General features: G+C 40.3%; 1 protein-coding gene across 1 annotated transcript in view; it reads left to right on the forward strand.

Annotated features, from left to right (window-relative positions):
• Positions 1 to 7,063, forward strand: part of LOC118551618 (zinc finger protein 705F-like) — a 54,820-nt gene extending 47,757 nt beyond the window's left edge. Inside the window, exons 10-12 of the mRNA XM_078069929.1 lie at positions 1,277 to 1,420; positions 2,533 to 2,607; positions 6,574 to 7,063. The gene's annotated coding sequence lies outside the window, so the exon portion shown is untranslated. The remainder of the gene's footprint in view (positions 1 to 1,276; positions 1,421 to 2,532; positions 2,608 to 6,573) is intronic.
• The last annotated feature ends 1,149 nt before the right edge of the window (positions 7,064 to 8,212 follow it).

Below are 8,212 nucleotides of genomic sequence, written 5' to 3' on the forward strand. Positions count from 1 at the left end.
CAGCCCTCTGGTGTCTCACTCTATCCCTATTCTTCCCTGTCCCAGCCCTCTCTCTGGATACACATATCATCCATCATTGTCTCCTCCAAGGAAGGTCTCCAGCAGTACCACTCCAACACTGACCTTTAGATTTGTTCTGAATGGGTTTGTTTATGAAACAAGATTATTAAGAATGCATTTTATGGGGATGCCTGGGTGGCTCAGTCGGTTGAGCGTCTGACTTCAGCTCAGGTCATGATTCCGGGGTCCTGGGATGGAACCCCGCATCATCAGGCTCCCTGCTCAGGGGGGAGTCTGCCCCTCCCTCTGCCCCTCCCTCTGCTCGTGCTCTTGCTCTAATGAATAAATAAAAAATCTTAGACACCCATCTTACAAATTTACCCTTTAAAATCCCCTGCATCAGAAAATTACAGGAATATGTGGATTACAGCACAACGTCAAGTCCAACAATCTTTACAGGGTAGTACTTCCAAAAATTATAGAATGAAAGGATTTTAGGAGGACTTTTATTTACTCTAGCTAAAGTTTTAGAAAATTGCACTGAAATCTGCATTAGCTGCAACTTCCCTGAATTTCGTTGTTTGATTTTGTGTATCTGTGTATCTGTGAAAGCATTTATAAATTGTAAATCCTCCCCTAAAACATCCATAGTAAGTAAATGTATTTCATGGACAAGTATAATAATGAGTCATAAACAGAAGTAGGTTTAACTTACCCATTTGTATCTCATGTCAAGAAAAGATAAAGTTTTATTTTATGTGATTCTGTGCTTGTGAGATATACATAATTTGTTCATTTCTTCCTCAAAAGAATTCTGCTAATTATGATTTCATTATTAATTTAATAAATGCCATCATCAGAGTTTCAGGAAGCTTCAGTAGTATGACAAAACTCCATGCATGCCAGCATATACATGCACAGAAGCACATTAGAAAAGTGTTACGGGCAGAATTTGAATTTTCCTTTGCCTTTCTCCTACTCTCAAATTTTAAGCGTTACACATCACACCTAGATTTTACCTGGAATAGTACCCCCAACATTAACAATCAGAGGCCCCACCCTATTTTTACAACCCACCTGTCCTTGCTTTTTCACAGAATTAGATCCCGTGTCCAAGTTCTCTACTGCATGAGAACCACAGCATTGCCCCAATTTCCAAACGTCAGCCTCCAGCCCTCCTCATTTTTACCGCCCAGTTTAATTCAGTTACTCACTTCCATAGATATTTACCCAGACTAATGTTATTTATGTCTTTTTACTATGTCTGCTGATCAAGGCCCCAACAGAAGGTGACTCCACATACCTGCCTATTCCATGACTGTATGTGGTGACAGAGGACCGAGATGCTGACCCTCCTGTCTACGTCAAGTCACAACTCGTAGTAGCTTCCAAATGTATCTGGCAACACCATTCTTGTTTGGTAACTAATAAATCTTCGATGCTCCTTAAATATTTCAAACCTCCATGCCTTTGAACTCACACATTCTGATTTCTCCCCTCACTTTCCAAAAAATGAGATTTTTTCCTAAGTAAATGAATTAATAACTTGACAGATTCTTATTCTTTTTGACAGATGATTTCCAGAGTGAATGATCACTGTAAGCATTGATTTTACTATAAATAGGATATTTTTCCAGTTTATTGTGGCAAAATACACACAATATAACATTTACCATCCTAATCTTTTTTTTTTAATTGTATTTTTTAAGTAATTTCTACACCTAAGGTGGGGCTTGAACTTACAACCCTGAGATCAAGACTCACACGCTCCACTGACTGAGCCAGCGGGCGCCCCCTACCCTAATCATTTTTAAGTGTATAGTCCAATAATGTTAATACATTCATAATATTGTGCAATTATCACCACCATCTATCTCCAGAACTTTTTCCATCTTCTAAACCATTAAACAACTCCCATTCCTCTTCCCACCCTCACCTTCTGACAACCATGGAATTTCTACTTTTATCTCTAAATAGTGTATGTTTTAAACTGATGGTAAAAGAATAAAAATTCTAAAATCTTAAGATATTTCTTTATAGAAGAATATACTGTTTCTGAGGAAAAATCATGTAATATAGTTTCCTTTTAGGTAGGATGCTGTAAGGAATGCTTTGTCATTTTCTTTAACATTTTAATCTTCTGACAGTAAAAGATCTTTAGTATGTATTATTTTAGTAGTAAACCGTTAGTTGATAAACTTTTCATTTTCATGTATCTTTGATGTGTTCTTTCTTTTTAAGATTTTATTTATTTGAGAGAGAGAGAGCACAAGCAGGGGAAGGGGCAGAGGGGGAGGGAGAAGCAGGCTCCCCACTGAGCAGGGAGCCCGATGTGGGGCTCGATCCCAGGATCCTGGGATCATGACCTGAGCTGAAGGCAGACGCTTAACCCACTGAGCCACACAGGCGCCCCTTTGATGTGTTCTATGTCTTTTTTTTGTTGTTGTTCTATGTCTTTTTAACCTATTTACTGCAACATTTGTACTTGAGAATAAGTGATGATCTCCTTTTGTCATTAATAAATGTTCCAAGTCAACTCAGAACAAAGACTGTACCAGACAGTGAAATTACATGGATGAATAAAGCAGAAAGATCATCCTTGTGGAGGTAAGTCTAGTTTAGAAGAGATTAAAGAAATAATGACAAGAATATTCTCTGTACAAATACTAAAGCATTTCATTTGTGGAGGTGGGGAAACACTATTAAAATGCACAAGTAATTTATCGGACACCTTAAAATTTAGTTGGGAAAGCATTAGAAAGTTTAGCGAAGACAGAAATAGGTTCAGCCCCCCCCCCCATGAGGGAGCAAGTGCAACACTGTAGACACACCGCAGAGCCCGCTGGGCCCCAGGAGGCCCCCCCCCCATGTGGGGGCAAGTGCAACACTGTAGACACACCGCAGAGCCCGCTGAGCCCCAGGAGGCCCCCCCCCCCCCATGAGGGAGCAAGTGCAACACTGTAGACACACCGCAGAGCCCGCTGAGCCCCAGGAGGCCAGGACACACTCAGGCAGAGTTATGGGATGAACCTGAGATGGAGGCAAGCAAGCAGATTTCAGGGACCAAAGGGCATTGTAACTGGACTGGTCTTTTAATAAAAAAGATTTTATTTATTTATTTGAGACACAGAGAGAGTATGCATGAGAGACAAGGAACATGCGGAGGGGCAGAGGGAGAGGGAGAAGTGGACTCCCTGCTGAGCAGGGAGCCCGATGTGGGACTTGAACCCAGGACCCTGAGATCATGACCTGAGCCGAAGGCAGACACTTAACCGACTGAGCCACCCAGGCACCCCTTTAATTTTTTTTTTTTTATTTTTTTTATTTTTTTTTTATTTTTTTTTAAAGATTTTATTTATTTATTTGAGAGAGAGAGAATGAGAGACAGAGAGCATGAGAGGGAGGAGGGTCAGAGGGAGAAGCAGACTCCCTGCCGAGCAGGGAGCCCGATGCGGGACTCGATCCTGGGACTCCAGGATCATGACCTGAGCCGAAGGCAGTCGCTTAACCAACTGAGCCACCCAGGCGCCCACCCCTTTAATTTTTAAAGCTAATAGGAATCCACTGGAGAACTGAAAGCAAGAAACAAATAGATTTGTGTCTGTAAATGAGTCTTGCTGCAGAATGCAGTAAAACAAAGGTTTGATTAATTTTAAGAATAATACATTGGTCTGGCATAGGGTATTGATAGTGAAACTGGTGGGGCAGGTGGAAGCATATGAGAGCAAAAGAAAAGGAAGTAGCAACAAAATAATGAATTTTAAAATTTATCAGTTACTGAACCCTATGAGTCACACTTTGTGCTAATTATGTCAGGCTGTGCATGCACTTAAAAAAATATTTTTGGGTCACCTGGGTGGCTCAGTCGGTTAAGCCTTTGGCTCGGGCCATGATCTCAGGGTCCTGGGATCGAGTCCTCCATCAGGCTCCCTGCTCAGCGGGAAGTCTGCTTCTCCCTCTGCCCCCTCACAGCCCCGCTCATGCTCTCTCTCAAATAAATAAAATCTTAAAAAAAAATATTTTCCTCTCTCAATGTATATAGAATACAATAAAGACATAAATATTAATTTGCAATACTATGTTACTGTATAACCTAAAGATATTTTATTAGAGAAGTAAACTTTGTACTTGGCTTGGGCACAGTGTAGTCTGGACCAAGAACTGCTCCAAGTTTTAAGTCTCTTAATAAGAGTTAAGGCCAAAACTTTCAGTGAGCTTAAAAACATTTATAAACCAAGAAAAGGAAAAAGGAAACAAGACTTTTGAGTTTTCAAATGTTTACAAATAAAGCATGTATTTATAAAAGTTAGAAGAATAAAAGGAGTAAATAAATTTTAAAGAATGAAATGAAAAAACAGATTTGACAGAAATCAATAGAAGTTTGCACAGTGAAATCAAGCAATTACCAAGGACTTATGAAAAAAATAACACTGGCAAATCAAACAGACCATATATTCGTTTAAAAGCAGTAATTTAAGATGTAAGAGGGGTGCCTGGGTGGCTCAGCCAGTTAAGCGTCTGCCTTCGGCTCAGGTCATGATCCCAGCGTCCTGGGATCAAGTCCTGCATCAGGCTCCATGCTCAGTGGGGAGCCTGCTTCTCCCTCTCCCTCTGCCTGCCTGTCTGCCTACTTGTGATCTCTCTGTCAAATAAATAAAATCTTTAAAAAAAAGTAAGAAAAACAGGAATTCTATTCTTACTGTGTATGTAGGATAAATGGATTAATTTCCAAGAAAATGTTGTGAATATTCATTCACAAAGAACAATGTGATTAGCCAATTTTATTTATTTTTTTATTTTTTATTTTTTTTATTTTTAAAGATTTATTTATTTGACAGAGAGAGAGAGAGAGAGAACAAGTACGCAGAGAGGCAGGCAGAGGGAGAGGGAGAAGCAGGCTCCTTGCTGAGCAGGGAGCCCAATGCGGGGCTCAATCCCAGGACCCTGGGATCATGACCCGAGCCGAAGGCAGCCGCTTAACCGACTGAGCCACCCAGGCGCCCCGCCAATTTTAATATATAATTTATGTTTATCACATTCCATCTATAAAATGGATTTGTGATTTCTCTCAATATGTTAAAGCACTTACACAACTTGTCAAGTTAGTTTAGTGCAATAATGAGAGATTCAATCGTAGAAAACAATCTTCATTAAATTATTTTATTTTATTATTTTAAAGATTTTATTTATTTATTTGAGAGGAGAGAGATCACAGAAGGAGAGGGAGAAGCAGACTCCCGGCTGAGCAGGGAGCCCGATGTGGGACTTGGTCCCAGGACGCTGGAATCATGACCTGAGCCAAAGGCAGATGCTTAATTGACTGAGCCACCCAGGAGTCCCTTAAATAATTTTAAATACCGCAATAATTAGATCACATCAACAGATCCTTATAAAAACACTTGACCTTTCAAAATAATTGAGAATCTTTAAAATTCATGTCAACTAGTGGGGAATACTTCTTGTTAATCAAGGAAACCTCAGCAAACATATTCAGCAGCAAAGAAGCAGTCCCACTCAAGTTAAGGCTGAGAAGAGGGGGCTGGCCAGGGTTGCTGCCACTCACCACTGCCCAGGATGCTTGAGTCAGGACAAAGAGAAACAGACAGGAAACACAAACACAGAGTCAAGGAACTGGAACCGCAGCTACTCTCAGAAGAGATGACTTCAAATTCCAAAGAACAGAAGAATCCTTAACGATCATACCTAATACAAATATTTTCAGAAGTGGACAGATCTATGCTTAATATACTGAAATCAGTACTTTGTTTAGTTACAGTAATTTAAAAACTAAGGGAACACATTAAAAAAAGTCTACTTACAACAGCAAAATATTATGGCTCCCATTTGAAATCATTTTGTATACCCATGTAAAAATGTTTTAAGAACTTTTTGAGGACACAAAATGACAGGAGTAAAGCCTATCAAATCAATTCTTAAACTAAAGGACACTGTGACATAAAAACCTCAGTGACTATAGAAATTTGGTGCAATCCAAATTTAAAAGTAACACGTGGTGGGACACCTGGGTGGCTCAGTTGGTTAAGTGTCTGCCTTCACCGAGGTCATGATCCGGGGTCCTGGGATCGAGTCCCACATCGGGCTCCTTGCTCAGTGGGGAGCCTGCTTCTCCCTCTGCCTCTCCCTCCTGCTTGTGCTCTCTCTGTCTCTCTGACAAGTAAATAAATAAAATATTAAAAAAAAAAAAGTAACATGGTATTGCACATAAAAACTGAGAATTACCTTAAAAGTCAATTTTGTGTCGATTTTGATTTTGGGTGACAATATAGCCAAAACAATTTAGAACAGAAAAAAAATGAAGGTAGGTCAAATTACCTCTGAAGATACATTATCTGAAACTTTAACACAATTCAACTTAATTAAAATAAATAATCAATGATACAATATTAGAAATAAGTGGAATAAGGTATTTTTTAATGTGAAATAGGTGATGCCTTCCACAGGAAAAATGAAAAGCAAAGGGCATGAAGAAAGGATTGTGGTTTCATTATAAGAACAAAGTATGTGTCTGTGTATATATGATTTTTTTTTTTAGATTTTATATTTATTTGACAGTGAGAGAGACAGCAAGAGGGAACACAAGCAAGGAGAGTGGGAGAGGGAGAAGCAGGCTTCCCGCGGAGCAGGAAGCCCAATGTGGGGCTCGATCCCAGGACCCTGGGATCATGACCCGAGCCGAAGGCAGACGCTTAACGACTGAGACACCCAGGCGCCCCTATATATGATTAAACTACAAAATAAAAAATAGTGTGTAAATGCACATGAGAAATGAATTAGAAAAACATTTAATATTGTATCTCTATAAAAATAAAATATATTCAGTCTCTTACGTAATTAGTAAAATGGAAATAAAGAGTTGTCATTTCATCCAAATCTACACGTATGTATGTTCATAATGAATTCCTGGCTTTTGCAGAGGGGGAACCTCGTGAGTTGGTCATGGATAAAGATTTTTTTGCAATTCTGGGGGGCCATCAGGCCAGAATCTATCACAACATGAAAGGTGCCATCTCTTGGCCCAGCAAATTCCCAACTTACCCAGACTGTAGGAACCTTCAGAAACCTGCAGAGGAATCGACTCTTTGCTGATCCATTAAGAGTAATGGCGTGTTGGGATCGATGTGCTGTGAACAATTTTAAAATCCTTTTTATGTTATAGATTTAGGTTGATTTTAAATAGCAATTAGTGAATAAAACACTCATGTGTTGAAGTGCCATCTCAATTTGTCACGGCTATCAGTTTGTAATCTCTCCCTTCTATTGCAAATTACTAATATTTCTAGCTCAAATGCACACATTCACTTTGTTAGGCTTCAAATACATTATACAATCAGGTGCAAGTTTCCCCTTATTGGTATTCTTTTCCAGGATTTTTCCGGTATTCTTGAGATTAATGCACTTTGATCCTGGTGTGTAAAGAGCTAACGTACATCCAGATTTGGTCCTTACACAACACCTACTGGGAAACCTCACTGATACCATTGTGCCCGGTCCTTGTCTCTAACCAGTGTCTGGGCATGAAGCACTTCTCATGAAGATCCCCTAAATGGAGCCACCTCACAAGTTCCACGTCGATTAGTCACAGAGAGATAGAACTGGTCTGGAGTTGGGAGAGTACGGAGGGAAAGTCATGAGTGGGTGAGGAAATGTGTCAGGCAGGATACCTGGGAGTCAGAGATTAGTATGTCCTAAAAACAGCAATTCAGGAAGAAGGGAGAATAATCAACAGATAAGTGAACTCTTTCCAGAGAAAGAGTCATCATCATCATCTTTCTCCTACTTTGAGCAACTCTCAGGCAAGATCAGTCTTGAGATGTTACTCCTTAATTTGGAAAATATGCCATTCAGGTCTTTGAATAACTCGTCCCACTCCTGGGCTCCAACACTCACGTGGGGAGGAAATCAGCATGTGGAACAGGTGGTCCTCTGCAGTCTACTAAAACACCAGGGAACAGGCATGATAAACTTGCAGATGGAGAGGAACAAGTGTCTGCCCTGTGCTTCTTAATACCCCTGAACCCTGGTGAAGCCCACCTGTCACCTGGCATTCAGAGGAACAGGAGTCTGTGTGACCCTCCCTTTCAAGTCCCAATCCTTGCCGTCTCTTGCAGTATAGGCTGAACACAGGATCACCAAGGGAGGATGTGGAGCTCTCCTCTTCTCCTGTCTCTGAGCTCCCAGGCTCTCTCCCACC

The sequence above is a fragment of the Halichoerus grypus genome, chromosome 3 (genome assembly GCF_964656455.1).
Source record: "Halichoerus grypus chromosome 3, mHalGry1.hap1.1, whole genome shotgun sequence".
Lineage (NCBI taxonomy): Eukaryota > Metazoa > Chordata > Mammalia > Carnivora > Phocidae > Halichoerus > Halichoerus grypus.